This window comes from Triticum aestivum, chromosome 1D, assembly GCF_018294505.1.
Source record: "Triticum aestivum cultivar Chinese Spring chromosome 1D, IWGSC CS RefSeq v2.1, whole genome shotgun sequence".
Lineage (NCBI taxonomy): Eukaryota > Viridiplantae > Streptophyta > Magnoliopsida > Poales > Poaceae > Triticum > Triticum aestivum.
Window position 1 is genome coordinate 422,795,319 of NC_057796.1, and position 15,747 is coordinate 422,811,065.

Sequence of the window (15,747 nt, forward strand, 5' to 3'; positions counted from 1 at the left end):
TGTCCGACCCGGTCTCTACTCTTCCTACTTTACAACACAAGTTACATATCAATGTTGGTTTATATCTACAGGCCTTAATCCGCCTTTGGTCCCTAGGCCTTCATAAAGCACCACCGTCTTTGTCTTCATGGGCTTCAAATATGATAACTCATTATGGGGATAACCCGGCCTCTCCTAGCCGGTTTATGCCCAGCAGTAATATCCCCAACATTAGGCCCCAGATTGATTTGAACTGGTTCATGTCAATCTTCAATACTTAGGAAAATTTCTTCAGCATCTTCACGTAAGTCTCATAAACCGCCATGACGTCATCTTCCAGGGTCATGATAAACTTCCATGACGTCACTTGTTATTAAAGATTGCATATATCTCACCTTCATTAATAAGCCTTCGACAATCGAGGTGACAGAGCTGTCACATATCCCATTTTTGGGCTCCTCGATTCTCGCACCAGTCACTTATCCATTCACCTTATAAATAAGGCCGAGGGGTTCTTTTCTTTTTTTCCCTTCGTGCCCCTTCACATCGTCCTCTTCCTCGCAACGCCCGACCATTGGAGCTTTGTTGCCGCCGTCGAGCTTCGCTTCCGCCCCAACGACGGCCGCTGCATCAACCTGATCGCACCAGAGAAACGCGGCGCTCCTCCACTATTCCATCAGCATCAGTAAGTTTCTCTTTTCCTTGCTCCAGATCCACCATTAGGGTTTCGATGTTCATCGGAGTTCATTGAAGCTCCGGCGTCGTTCTTCCCTGTTCTTCTTAGTAGCATAAACAACTAGTTTGGATCTGATACTTCTTGTGCGGCCGTAGCCATAACCCCTTTTTCCTCATTAGAGCATCTCCTTTATATAGAAAAACTCATCTGAACCTGATGAACTGCTTAAGCACCTGAAGTTTAGGTCTGAATATATTCTAGTTTCAGTCACACTGCAAATCTGAAATTATCATACCAATTTGTGAAACTTGTTTTTCCCTCACTTAGGTATTTTAGATCTGTACCTTTCATACCAATATAGGTGGTTTAGCTTTTTGAAAAATGATAATCCGGTAGGTACCATTAGTCCCCTCTTAAACCGCCGATTCATTTATCTTGCACCTCCTCCATTGTCAGACTCCAGTTTAGCCATATCCGAATCCAGTTTAGCAATATCAGACTCCGGTTTAACAATATGCATATACCTTTGCTTCTGCTTATCGCCTTATGCTTGCCCGTCATAAATCTTAAACCGGCATTTATCTTTTTCCAGTTTTTCATTGCAATGGCCAAAAAAATTATGCTTGTAACTGGGTCGCTTCCCGGGTTACGGAATCGCAACTAGAGGGATGCGTTGCAACTGGCGCTTTAGCGAAGAAACAAGCTATCCAGTGGAGGGTCCCCGGTCCAGAAAATCCTCCTGAACCCGAGGATGGGGAAGTAGTCGTGTTTGTCGATCACCTCAGCCGAGGGTTTAGCCCTCCCGGATCAAAGTTCTTCCGAGATGTACTTGCTAGCTTCCAACTCCACCCTCAGGACATTGGCCCAAATTCTGTGTCCAATGTTTGCCATTTCCAAGTATTTTGCGAGGCTTATCTTCAAGAGGAGCCCACAGTTGAACTGTTTAGGGATTTCTTCTATTTAAACCGTCACACAGAGTTCACAGACGGACCCAACACCGAGCTTGGTGGAATGGTTATTCAAAAAAGGAAGGATGTCAGCTTCCCTCACGCCAAGCTTCATAGTCACCCCAAGGACTGGAATCAGACTTGGTTTTATTGCAAAGACACATCTCCGACTGATGAAAATCCTCTGTCGGGTTACCGCCCTCACGGTCTTAGCAATACACATCCCTTTCCTCACAGATTAACTGCAAAGGAAAGGTCCAACTACGCTCCACAACTATCAAAGCTCAGAGCCTTTATGGCGAACGGTTTAACAGGTGTTGATTTTGCTCGCCGTTGGATAACCTAGAGCATTCTACCCTTAAGGCGACGCCCCGGTTTGATGTGTGAATACACAGGGAGTTTGAAAGACCCTCAACGACATGTTGATATTCAGCTAACAGAGGCGGAAGTCACTGAGGCTGTTAAGAAAATACTGAATGAACCGAAGGCTGTTTGTAGCCAGACCGGATTAAGTCCTTTCTGCGCTTCCAACAAACCGCCAACTGTAAGAATCACATAACTTTTTGTTCTGACTTGCTCCTTTCAAATATTCTCTCAAGATTTCGTCCATCTTTGACAGGGTGATGATCCGTTCTGGAAGAAGAAACCACAGGATAAACCGGCCAAGACGCCTCGCCCCAAGACCAAGGTTACGAAAAAGCCTGCCAAGAAGAGGACCACTGAGTCTTCTGAAGCAAACGCTGATGCTGACTTGGATAATCCGGAATCAGAGGTAGAACTTGACTCCCTTGGTTCTTTTTTCATACACCTCATTGACAATGACTATTATCAGGACGACGCTGAAGGCAGCCAAGCTGAGGATGCAGAGGTAATTATCCTTTCCTCCAGTTCAGATCCTCTGCCAACACAGAAAATCCGTCAAGCAAACCGGAAAATAAAATTTTCTCACCCCCTAGCTCACTTGTACCCAAACTTTCTTTTGAAGAAGCAGCAACATGAAGCTCACCGCACAACCCGGCATAGTGGCCAGGTAGTTATCTCCGCCAGTTTACCAAACACTCCAGTCCAGAAACGTCGATCAGAGGTCTCTTATACTCATGATACTTCTTGCCCCAAGGCGGGTTGTTTTCGACAGCCTCTTAATCCGTCTGACTCCAATTATCAGGGTACACCTCATTCATCTTCTGGCGAGTCAATAGCCACACAACTTCCACCTCTCAAGATAGTGCCTGGGTGAGTTATGTTTTAATTTAATCCTTACTACATTATATCTGCCCGATTTATTAATCTTCATGTTTGTTTGCAGTGCCAAGCCTCGACCCAGCAAGAAGGCTCGGCTAAATAAACCGGCTCATGATAATGTGGTTATTGAACCGGAGAAGACTCCAGATCTGGAAGGAACAAATGCTGATGTTATACATGATGACCCGCCACCTCAAGATTATGACTTCATTGTTGAACAAGTAGAAGTGGACACCACAGGCCACACTGATGACCCGACAAGCCCGGCCCGAACTGATGATAAGCCGGCAAGTCTAGCTAAGGCTGCTGATAAACTGTCGTCTCCAATGAAGGCTGCTGGTGACAAAGAGGATTACATTATGATTACTGGCATCGGCCACACTACTCCTGGCAACCCTGTTGCTTTATCAAAGCATAGTGCCAAGGACGAGCTTTCTGCTATGAGTAAAGGCAAGTGGAATGTCGATTTATCAAGCTACGCCCACCTCAGCGCTCAAGACATTCATTCTGGCTTCTTAAACTGTCTGTATACCAGCCGTGATTATGAAGCCGGTTTAGTGAACTTAATGAAAGAACGATATGAGGTAACTACTGCTTAACTCTGCATAACTGTTTCTCTCTTATATCCAATTCCAAATATCAACTCCAGTAGCCCCCAAGTGACGGTTTATGATATAAATCTAAACCGGGACTTTGTAATACCTCAACTTTGCATGCTTGGCCTCCAAGGGCCGGTTTAACTTATGAAGATGAACCGGGACTTTAGAATTGTAATATTGTAACTTTCGCCGGTGTAGTCCCCAAGGGCCGGTTTAACTTATAAAGATGAACCGGGACTTTAGAAGAATACCCATAATGTTACTTTGAGCAAACATACATTAGCCCCCAAGTGCCAAGAGTAATACTTGTACTGTGCTTGGGACTTGTAGAAATTTCTGATAACAAGCAAATAGGCATTAGCCCCCAAGTATCAGGTGCATAACTTGTTATGTGCTTGGTACTTCAAATATGTACTGCCAACTCAATATATGTCTATCTCTTATAGGCCGAGCTGAGCAAAAAGGAAACTCAAAATGCTGATCTGCAAGAAAACATCAAGTCCCGGCAAGCAGAAACCTCCAAAGCCAAAGATGAGCTGACCAGTGCCTTAGCCACTATGGAAAAGCTGAAGGAGAGTTTCAACAAGGAGCGGGCGGATTGGGCCACAGAAAAATCCGCATTGCAAAAAAGAGCCGAGGACGCAGAAGCAGCTCTTAAACCGGTGGTAGACGAGCTGACTGGTGTAAAGCAGCAAATACATGACATGACTGCTGCTGTGTTTGGTAAATATCATGGCTTGAAGTTGTCAACATATCATCCCATACATTGCCAGTTTACTGATGTTTGTAATGATGCAGGAACTCGCATTAGTCATCTGGGCTCTGACGTGCAGAAGAAGCTGAAGGCTGCCTATACTCTTATAGAGCAGTTATATACCGGCGCGCAACGGATCATCTGCACCACTTCTCACAACAAGCCGCCCCCAACTTTAATCAAAGAGACCTTAGAAAGGTTGTCAATGCTGCCTTCCCGGGTAGAAGAGCTGAAAAGATCTGCTGCGAGGGCTGGTGCTCTGACCGCGCTAACCCGGGCAAAAGCATGGGTGCCTGATCTTGATCCGGTGGATGTGGGTAAAAATTATCCAAGCTTAAAAGAAGATGGATCAGAATTTGGCAATGATGACCTTCGAGCCATAAACCGGGAAGTACGTCCACTAGCTTGCCAATTGGCTGAAGAAGTTGATCTTTCACATTATCAGGCAAGTTATGACGTCAACAACAAACGGGTCGCTGCACCAACTCCTGAAGCCCAAAATCTTATCCCGCCAATTTGTAAGCACACCTATGCCCCTGACATTGAACCGTCCACCCTTATAAGCGACGAAGCTGTGTTCCAAGCCCTAACTGGGATCAACTGGGCAACTATTGACTTCCAGCCGCTGGGTAGAGATGAGGAAGATGAACCAGTGCAAGATGATTCGCAGCCGTCAAGTCAACCTGGTGACGAATCATGATCCGGAGGCCGGGTTAGCCTTCTGCGAACCGCAATACTTGCTGAAAAACAATTATTCTTTTGGGCACTGAAACGCCTTGTAATAGGCTAGTTCAAACACTTGGTCTGTTATGCCTTCGTGCATATTTATTTTTCCTGATACTTATTAATTCGCCATGCTTAAGATATATGACATTCATAATACGTTGCTGCTCCTACATACAAAAAAGTTTGAAAGTGTCCTGGCGGTTTATCGCCGGACGGGTCATGATGCCCAGAGATATTAGCCAAGGTTTATAACCAAGGATGTAAAAAGACAATTAAATATGAAAATAAATGATACCTGTGACCTTGAATCACAATGTTGGTTGACCAACTTTTGTAGTGAGGGTGATAACCCCAATCTTGAGTAATGATAACTCATTTCATACTGTGCCGGTTTATGATAAAACCGTACCGGGTTGTGATAAACACCGGTTTATCCATATTCAATACTGGCGACTTATAGTCGAAACCAGACCGGGTTAATAAACTCCGGATTATAAGTGATCATGTACTGACAACTTTGTAGTTGAAAGCCGAACCGGGTTAATGAACGCCGGTTTATCAAAAACATCATAAACCTCATCCAAGGAGAAAAACTTGGAAAATAAAAGCATATGAAAACTTGTAGTCGAGGCTTTTCACGGGCTGCCAGGCCCCAAATTCGAGGCTTTTCATGGGCTGCCAGGCCGCTGAGTTAAACCATTTTACAAAGCCTTTTTAAGATGGGCCTCAATCTTTAACCAATCGTCGTTTTAACTTTGACAAGTTCAGGGTCTTATGAGATTGACTTGTCAAAGTTCGGCGGGTCATACCAGGTTTACCTGGACGGAGTGACTTACTTAAAAAAGGCAGGCTAACCCGGGGTTTTAGGTGTATACACCAAGCTTCCAAGCCGTGGCTTGATAGCCTATTACAAGTGTAGATTCTTTGTTCATTGTGATAGCAAAGAATCCCCAAGCAATATTTTGAGCTGTGCTCAGTGGGTGCCTATGTTTGAGTTGTTCTTTTGCAACACTCTCTTTGGCCCCTAAGTAGTTTTCTGGTGTAGCTATGGTTCAGACACGACCAAGCCCCCAAGTGATTTTTCTGGTGGCCTTGCGCCGATCAAGAGGTGTAGCTATGGTTTGATTACGACCAAGCCCCCAAGTGATTTTTCTGGTGGCCTTGCGCCGATCAAGAGGTGTAGCTATGGTTCGAGTACGACCAAGCCCCCAAGTGATTTTTATATAAGGCTTTATAAGCTGAATCAAGGGGTAAACCAGATGCCGCTTTATAAACAGAAGCCCCCATGTAACCACACATGATGTAAGAAAAACAACAGATACCCCACTTTAGCTGAGGCTCCGGTTTATTATATTGATCATAATATATACATTGTCATAACTATGTACATGAGCAGAGCCTGTGGCTCAAGTATAGTAAGGCCGAAGATGAGCGATATTCCACGGCCGGTGGGTCTCCTCCTCCGATTGATGTGAGTCTTTGTGCTCTCGAACATCGATAAGGTAGTATGACCCGTTATGCAGATTCTTGCTGACCACAAAAGGTCCTTACCAAGGCGGGGATAACTTGTGCATATCAGTCTGATCCTGGATAAGTCGGAGCACCAGGTCACCTTCTTGAAAAGTCCTGGTTCTAACCCGGCGGCTGTGATAACGACGCAAATCTTGCTGATAAATCACCGAACGGGCTGCTGCAATGTCCCGCTCCTCATCTAACAGGTCAAGTGCTTCCTGTCGTGCCTTCTCATTGTCAGCTTCGACATATGCCGCCACACGAGGCGAGTCATGACGGATGTCACTAGGGAGAACCGCCTCCGCACCATAAACCATGAAAAAAGGCATGTAACTCGTGGATCTGTTGGGCGTGGTATTGATGCTCCATAATACAGAAGGTTACTCCTCCACCCAACAACCCGGCGTTCATTGCAAAGGAACCATAAGCCGGGGCTTGATGCCTCTCAAGATCTCTTGATTGGCTCTCTCCGCTTGACCATTAGACTGGGGGTGAGCCACTGATGAAACGTCAAGTCGGATGTGCTCACGTTGACAGAACTCCTTCATAGCACCTTTGGACAGATTGGTACCATTATCGGTTATAATGTTGTGTGGAAAGCCAAACCGGAAAATCACCTTCTTGATGAATTGAACCGCCGTAGCTGCATCACACTTACTGAATGGCTCTACCTCCACCCACTTAGTGAACTTATCAACCGCCACCAAAAGGTGGGTCTTCTTGTCCTTGGATCTCTTAAAGGGCCCAACCATATCCAGCCCCCAGGTTGCAAACGGCCAAGTGATTGGAATCATCCTCAATTCCTGGGCCGGAACATGGGCTCGGCGTGAAAATTTCTGACAACCGTCGCACTTTTTCACCAAGTCTTCCGCATCAGCATGAGCCGTCAGCCAATAGAAGCCATGACGAAAAGCTTTAGCTACCAGGGACTTTGAACCAGCGTGGTGACCACAATCTCCTTCGTGGATCTCACGCAAAATTTCACAGCCTTCTTCAGGAGATACACAACGCTGAAACGCCCCTGTCACACTGCAATGATGTAACTCACCATTGACAATAGTCATGGACTTGGACCGCCGGATTATCTGCCTGGCCAAGGTTTCATTCAGGTAACTCGCCCCGGTTCATATACGCCAGATATGGGACCGTCCAATCTGGGATAACATGAAGCGCCGCCACCAACTAAGCCTCCGGATCAGGAACAGCCAAATCCTCTTCTGTTGGGAGCTTGACCGACGGATTATGTAGCACATCTAGAAAGACGTTGGGTGGAACCGGTTTACGTTGGGAACCCAAGCGACTCAAAGCGTCCGCCGCTTCGTTCTTCCGCCGGTCCACATGATCGACCTGATAACCTTTGAAGTGACCTGCTACAATATCCACCTCTCGACGATATGCTGCCATGAGTGGGTCCTTGGAATCCCAAGTACCAGACACTTGTTGAGCCACCAGGTCTGAGTCACCGAAGCACTTAACTCGGCTTAGATTCATCTCCTTAGCCATCCGAAGACCATGGAGTAAAGCCTCATATTCAACTGCATTGTTAGTGCAAGGGAACATTAAACGGAGAACATAACAAAACTTATCACCTCGTGGGGAAGTTAATACGACTCCAGCCCCCGAGCCCTCCAATTGCCTGGACCCATCAAAGTGAATAGTCCAATAAGTATGATCCGGCTTCTCTTCTGGCGCCTGTAACTCTGTCCAGTCATTGATGAAATCCACCAACGCTTGGGACTTGATCGCCATCCGAGGCATATACTTTAACCCGTGAGGCCCAAGCTCAATAGCCCACTTAGCAATCCGGCCAGTCGCTTCCCTGTTCTGGATTATATCCCCCAAAGGAGCAGAGCTGACCACAGTGATTGGATGACCCTGGAAATATTGCTTAAGCTTCCGGCTCGCCAAAAAAACTCCATACACCAGCTTCTGCCAATGCGGGAACCTTTGCTTGGACTCAATAAGTACCTCACTGATATAATAAACCGGCCGTTGAACCGGATACTCTTTTCCAGCCTCCTTTCGCTCCACCACAATAGCCACGCTAACAGCCCGGGCATTTGCAGCCACATATAACAACAGGGGCTCTTTATCAACAGGAGCAGCAAGGATAGGTGGCTCGGCTAGCTGCCGCTTTAAGTCCTCAAAAGCTTCATTGGCAGCGTCACTCCAGACGAAGTTATCTGTCTTTTTCAACATCTGATACAAAGGGATGGCCTTCTCTCCAAGGCGACTGATAAACCGGCTTAAGGCTGCAATCCGGCCTGCCAGTCGTTGAACATCATTGATACACTTCGGTTTAGCCAAGGAAGTGATAGCCTTGATCTTTTCCGGATTAGCTTCAATGCCCCTGTTAGACACCAAAAAACCCAAGAGCTTACCTGCCGGTACACCAAAGACACACTTGTCCGGATTAAGCATCATTTTATAAACCCGAAGGTTATTAAAGGTCTCCTTCAAGTCATCTATCAATGTCTCCTCCTTTCTGGATTTCACTGCAATATCATCCACATAAGCATGAACATTGCGGACGATCTGATTATGAAGACAATTCTGCACACAGCGCTGATAAGTCGCCTGGGCACTCTTGAGCCCAAAAGGCATAGATACATAGCAGAAGGCTCCAAAGGGAGTTATGAAAGCTGTCTTCTCTTGGTCCTTAACTGCCATTTTGATCTGATGGTAACCAGAATAAGCATCCAAAAAACTCAAACGCTCGCAACCCGCCGTAGCATCAATGATTTGATCAATACGAGGGAGGGCAAAAAGATCTGCTGGACAAGCCTTGTTCAAATCTGTGTAATCCACACACATACGCCAAGTGTCGTTCTTCTTGAGTACCAGCACCGGATTAGCCAACCACTCAGGATGAAACACTTCAATGATAAACCCAGTGGCGAAGAGCCTGGCTACCTCCTCACCAATAGCCTTGCGTCTTTCTTCATTGAACCGACGAAGAAACTGCTTGACCGGTTTAAACTTGGGATGAACATTAATTGTGTGCTCAGCGAGTTCCCTCGGTACACCTGGCATGTCAGAAGGCTTCCATGCAATGATGTCCCGGTTCTCATGGATGAACTCGATGAGTGCGCTTTCCTATTTCGGATCCAAGTTAGCGCTGATGCTAAACTGCTTGGATGAATCGCCGGGAACAAAATCAACAAGCTTAGTTTCATCAGCCGATTTAAACTTCAAGGCCGGATCATGCTCTGTAGTTGGTTTCTTCAATGAAGTCATATCTGCCGGATCAACATTGTCCTTGTAGAACTTCAACTCTTCTGTTGCACAAACCGACTCAGCATAAGCCGCATCACCTTCTTCAGATTCCAAAGCGATCTTACGGCTTCCATATACTGTGATGGTTCCCTTGTGACCCGGCATCTTGAGCTGCAGATAGACATAACAGGGCCTTGCCATGAACTTAGCATAAGCCGGCCGTCCAAACAGGGCATGATACGGGCTCTTGATTTTCACAACTTCAAAAGTCAATGTCTCTGATCCTGAATCATGCTCATCACCAAAAGCAACCTCCAGAGCTATCTTACCCACTGGATACGCCGATTTACCAGGCACCACACCATGGAAAACGGTGTTGGACGGTTTAAGATTTTTATCTGTTAACCCCATGCGACAGAAGGTTTCATAATAAAGGATATTGATACTACTCCCTCCATCCATGTGTACCTTGGTGAACTTATAACCTCCAACTTGAGGTGCCACCACCAATGCCAGATGACCCGGATTATCAACCCGAGGTGGATGATCCTCTCGGCTCCACACAATGGGCTGTTCAGACCAGCGTAAGTAACGGGGCACCGCCGGTTCAACAGAGTTCACTGCCCTTTTGTGCAGCTTCTGGTCGCGCTTGCATAGGCTCGTGGTGAAGACATGGTACTGTCCACTATTCAACTACTTCGGGTTGCTCTGGTAACCCGACTGCTGCTGTTGCTGCTGACTCCCCTGATGATTATAACCACCTTGGTTGCCTTGACTGCCTTGATTGCCATGTCCGCCTTGATTACCGTGAAATCCTGAACCGGAACTGCCTCCACAATAACCCGGCCCATGAGATCCGGGGCCTGAACCGCCGCCCGGTCCATGATCATACCGAAAAAATCTGAATTTTTGAACTCCTGCATAATATAATGATAATCCCCAAGTGTAGGGAATCATCGTAGCAATTTCCAAAGGTGGAAGTGATAAGTATGGACTGTCGAACCCAGAAGGAGCTAAAGGTAAGATCAATATTCTCTCAAGTCCTATCTGCCACTGATACGACTCTACGTACACCGAACGTTTGCTTCCAACTAGAAACGAGAAATAAAACTACGTCGTGGGTATGAAGAGGATAACTTTGTATGATATCGGAGAGCTAAAATATAAAAGTAGGTGTTGTTATCATAAAGTTAGAATATATTACTAAATATTATAAATAGCGAGTGTCGAATAATGCTGGATCGGTGTGCGGAATTGTCCTAGGCAATTGTTAACAAGACCGGTAGTCGTCATTGCAATTTCATATGAGGGAGAGGCATAAGCTAACATACTTTCTCTACTTGGATCATATGCACTTATGATTGGAACTCTAGCAAGCATCCGCAACTACTAAAGATCATTAAGGTAAAACCCAACCATAGCATTAAAGCATCAAGTCCTCTTTATTCCCATACGCAACAACCCCCTTACTCGGGTTTGTGTTTCAGTCACTCACCAACCCACTATAAGCGAATCATGAACGTATTGCAACACCCTACAGCGGGAATCCCTCACGCTTGCACGACACGGAGGGCACCATAGGACAGCACCAAAATAAAACATACAACTCGTACCAATCTAGATCATCAATCAACCCAAAGACAAAGGATATCTACTCAAAACATCATAGGATGGCAACACATCATTGCATCATAATATGTGGCATAAAGCACCATATTTAAGTAGGGATTACAGCAGGGTGCGGGAGAGTGGACCGCGTAAAATAGATGAGGATGGTGATGATGATGGTGATGTTGATGAAGACGATCACCACGACGATGATTCCCCTCTCATTGGCACTCCGGTGCCACCAAGAGAGAGGAGGAGAGGTTCTCCCCCTTGTGCTTCCTCCTCCATGGCCTCCCCCCAAGATGGGGAAAGGTTCTCTCTCTGGTCCTTGGCCTTCATGGCGATGATGGCCTCTCCGGGATACTACTACATGGCCACCGGTGATGATGGCCCCTCCGGCAGGGTGCCGGAGAGGGCCTAGATTGATTTCTCGTGGCTACAGAGGCTTGCGGCGACGGAACTCCCGATCTAGGTTAATTTTCCGAGGTTTCTGTATTTATAGGATTTTTTTGGCGTCGGTCTCACGTCAAGGAGGTGCCCGAGGCGTCCACGAGGCAGGCCCACGCGCCTGGGGGGGTGGGGGCGCCCCCCACCCTCGTGGGTGCCCCGGGACTCTCCTGGCCCAACTCTTTTACTCCGGGGTCTTCTTTTGGTCCATAAAAAATCGTCAAAAATTGGCACGGCAATTGGACTCCGTTTGATATTCCTTTTCTTTAAAACTCAAAAACAAGGAAAAAACAGAAACTGGCACTGGGCACTAGGTTAATAGGTTAGTCCCAAAAATCATATAAAATAGCATATAAATGCATATAAAACATCCTAGGTTGATAATATAATAGCATGAATACTTCATAAATTATAGATACGTTGGAGACGTATCAGCATACCCAAGCTTAATTCCTGCTCGTCCTCGAGTAGGTAAATGATAAAAGAAATAATTTATGAAGTGTGAATGCTAGCAAGTGCATAAGTTTCATCAATGATAGTTTCAATCACTTTTTATAGCATCATTATATATCATAATAGTAGCTCATCTTCATAAAACTTTTCATGATCAAGTAACAAGCTATTCACATGTTAAAGTATAGATCATAAACTTTCTTGAAACTAACAAACTATATTCTCAGTCATCAAACAATTGCAATTCATCTTATTTTCAAGAAGGGTTTATGCCAGAGCTTTGATTTAGCAAACTCCACATACTCAACTATCATTTAATCTTTCACAATTGCTAACACTCACGTGATATTTATGGGTTCAAAGTTTTAATCAGACACAGAGAAAGATAGGGGCTTATAGATTCGCCTCCCAACCTTTTACCTCAAGGGTAATGTCAATAATAATAGTTCATGATGCCTTACATCCAATTGGATATATATATCAGAATCTTTCCAACACAATGTGCTTGCCAAAGGATAAAATGTAAAAAGGGAAAGGTGAAAATCACCATGACTCTTGCATAAGGTAGAAGATAAAAGTAAAAGGTAGGCCCTTTGCAGAGGGAAGCAGAGGTTGTCATGCGCTTTTATGGTTGGATGCACAAAACCTTAATGCAAAAGAACGTCACTTTATATTGCCACTTGTGATATGAACCTTTATTATGCAGTCCGTCGCTTTTATTTCTTCCACATCACAAGATCGTATAAAGCCTATTTCCTCCACACTAATCAATCATACATATTTAGAGAGCAATTTTTATTGCTTGCACCGATGACAACTTACTTGAAGGATCTTACTCAATCCATAGGTAGGTATGGTGGACTCTCATGGCAAAACCGGGTTTAAGGGTATTTGGAAGCACAAGTAGTATCTCTACTTAGTGCAAAGAATTTGGCTAGCATGAGGGGGAAAGGCAAGCTCAACGTGTTGGGCGATCCATGACAATATACTTTATTTCAGATATAAGAAAACATAACCCATTACGTCGTCTTCCTTGTCCAACATCAACCTTTTAGCATGTCATATTTTAATGAGTGCTCACAATTACAAAAGATGTCCAAGATAGTATATTTATATGTGAACTCCCTCTTCCTTCAATATTCTTTCATGAATTGTTCAAGTGACCAATTCTACGTTTGCTAACTTTCAATAAGTTTACTACCTATACTTATTGTGTGTGAAGTCATTACTCCCCATGTTATAAGCATATGAAACATATATAAATTCATATTGATGACATTCAATTTATTCAACCATTTACTCATAGGATATACGTGAAGCACATGAGTAAATGACAAACTACTCCAAAAGATATGAGTGGAGAACACTGAGTAGTCAAATAATTAACTAGCCATGGGAGGATTCTCTTTCATTCAATATTTCAGATCCAGTGATTTTATTCAAACAGCAAGTAAAATTGAAAATACGCTCCAAGCAAAACACATATCATGTGACGAATAAAAATATAGCTCCGAGTAAGGTATACCGATAGTTTTGAAGACGAAAGAGGGGGTGCCTTCCGGGGCATCCCCAAGCTTAGGTACTTGAGTCTTCCTTGAATATTACCTTGGGGTGCCTTGGGCATCCCCAAGCTTAGGGTCTTTCCACTCCTTATTCTCCTCATATCGATACCTCACCCAAAGCTTGAAAATTTCAATCACACAAAACTTAACAAAACTTTGTGAGATAGGTTAGTATGATAAAGAGTAAACCATCCACTTTGGTACTGTCTAAGACAAAGTTCATAATTGTTCCCACACAATGTCTACTGTACCATATCATTTCTACAATTTATATTGAGAAATATAAGTCATAGAAATTAGAAAACAAGCAAACTATGCAATGAAAACAGAATCTGTCAGAAACAGAACAGTCTGTAATGATCTGAACATAAACCATACTTCTGCTACTCCAAAAATTATGAAATAAATTGGTGGACTTGAGGAATTTGTCTATTAATCTTCTGCAAAAAGAATCAACTCAAAAGCACTCTTCTGTAAACAATGACAGCTAATCTCGTGAGCGCAAAGTTTCTGTTTTTTACAGCAAGATCACATTAACTTTCTCCCAAGTCTTCCCAAAGGTCTTACTTGGCACTTTATTGAAACAAAAGCTATAAAACATGATTACTACAGTAGATTAATCATGTAGACACACAAAAACAGTAAGGGTAAATATTGGGTTGTCTCCCAACAAGCGCTTTTCTTTAATGTCTTTTAGCTAGGCATGATGATTTCAATGATGCTCACATAAAAGATAAGAATTGAAACATAAAGAGAGCATCATGAAGAATATGACTAGCACGTTTAAACATAACCCACTTCCTATGCCTAGGGATTTTGTGAGCACACCATTTATAAGAACAACAATCAACTAGCATAGGAAGGCAAAACAAGTATAACTTCAAAACTTTAAGCACTTAGAGAGGAAACTTGATATTATTGCAACTCCTACAAGCATGTATTCCTCCCTCATAATAATTTTCAGTAGCATCATGGATAGCAACTTTGTTCTTATACTCAATTGGAACCTCTTCCGAAATAGTGGAACCATTACTAGCTAAAGTTGACACTCTTCCAAATCCACTTTCATAAATATCACACTAAGATTCAACACCCTCCAAAATAGTGGGATCACTAATTCCTAAAGTTGACACTCTTCCAAACCCACTTTAAATGATAGTATTATTCATACTCCAAAAGATATAAGTGAAGTTCATGGAGCATTCTACAATTAATATAGACTAACCAATATCCAAGCTCAAAATGTATAAGTGAAGCACATGAAGCATTCTATAAAACCATACTCAAAAGATTTAAGTGAAGCACAAAGAGCAATTCTATAAGATCATACTTAAAAAGATTGAAGTGAAGCACATGAAGTATTATATAAACTTATGAAGGGACATCTCACAGTAGCATGGTTCTTGAAGAAAAAGAAAAACACAAAGGACACAAATCATGCGGACAAAACAAAAACCGAGGTATACCGATATTTGTTGAAGAAGAAAGATGGGATGCCAACCGGGGCATCCCCAAGCTTAGATGCTTGAGTATCCTTTGAAATATTTACTTGGGGTGCCTTGGGCATCCCCAAGCTTGAACTCTTGCCTCTCTTTATTCTTCTCATATTGATAGCTCCTCGATCTTCAAACACTTCATCCACATAAAACTTTAACAAAAACTTTGTGAGATCCGTTAGTATAACAAAGAAAATAACTACTATAAGTACTGTAATGAACTCATTATTTATTTAAATTGGTGTTAAACCTACTGTATTCCAACTTCTCTATGGTTCATACGCCCCGATACTAGCCATAGATTCATCAAAATAAGCAAACAACACGCGAAAAACAGAATCTGTTAAAAACAGAACAGTCTGTAGTAATCTGGAAGTTTGGTAAACTTATGTAACTCCTAAAATTATGGAATAAATATGAAAATTTGAAAAAAAAATTACAGAAGTAATGTGCAAAAAGTTTCAGACCCATTTGACTTTCCAGTAAAAAATGTAAATTCACGCACTACAGCCAAATTTTCTGTTTTTGTT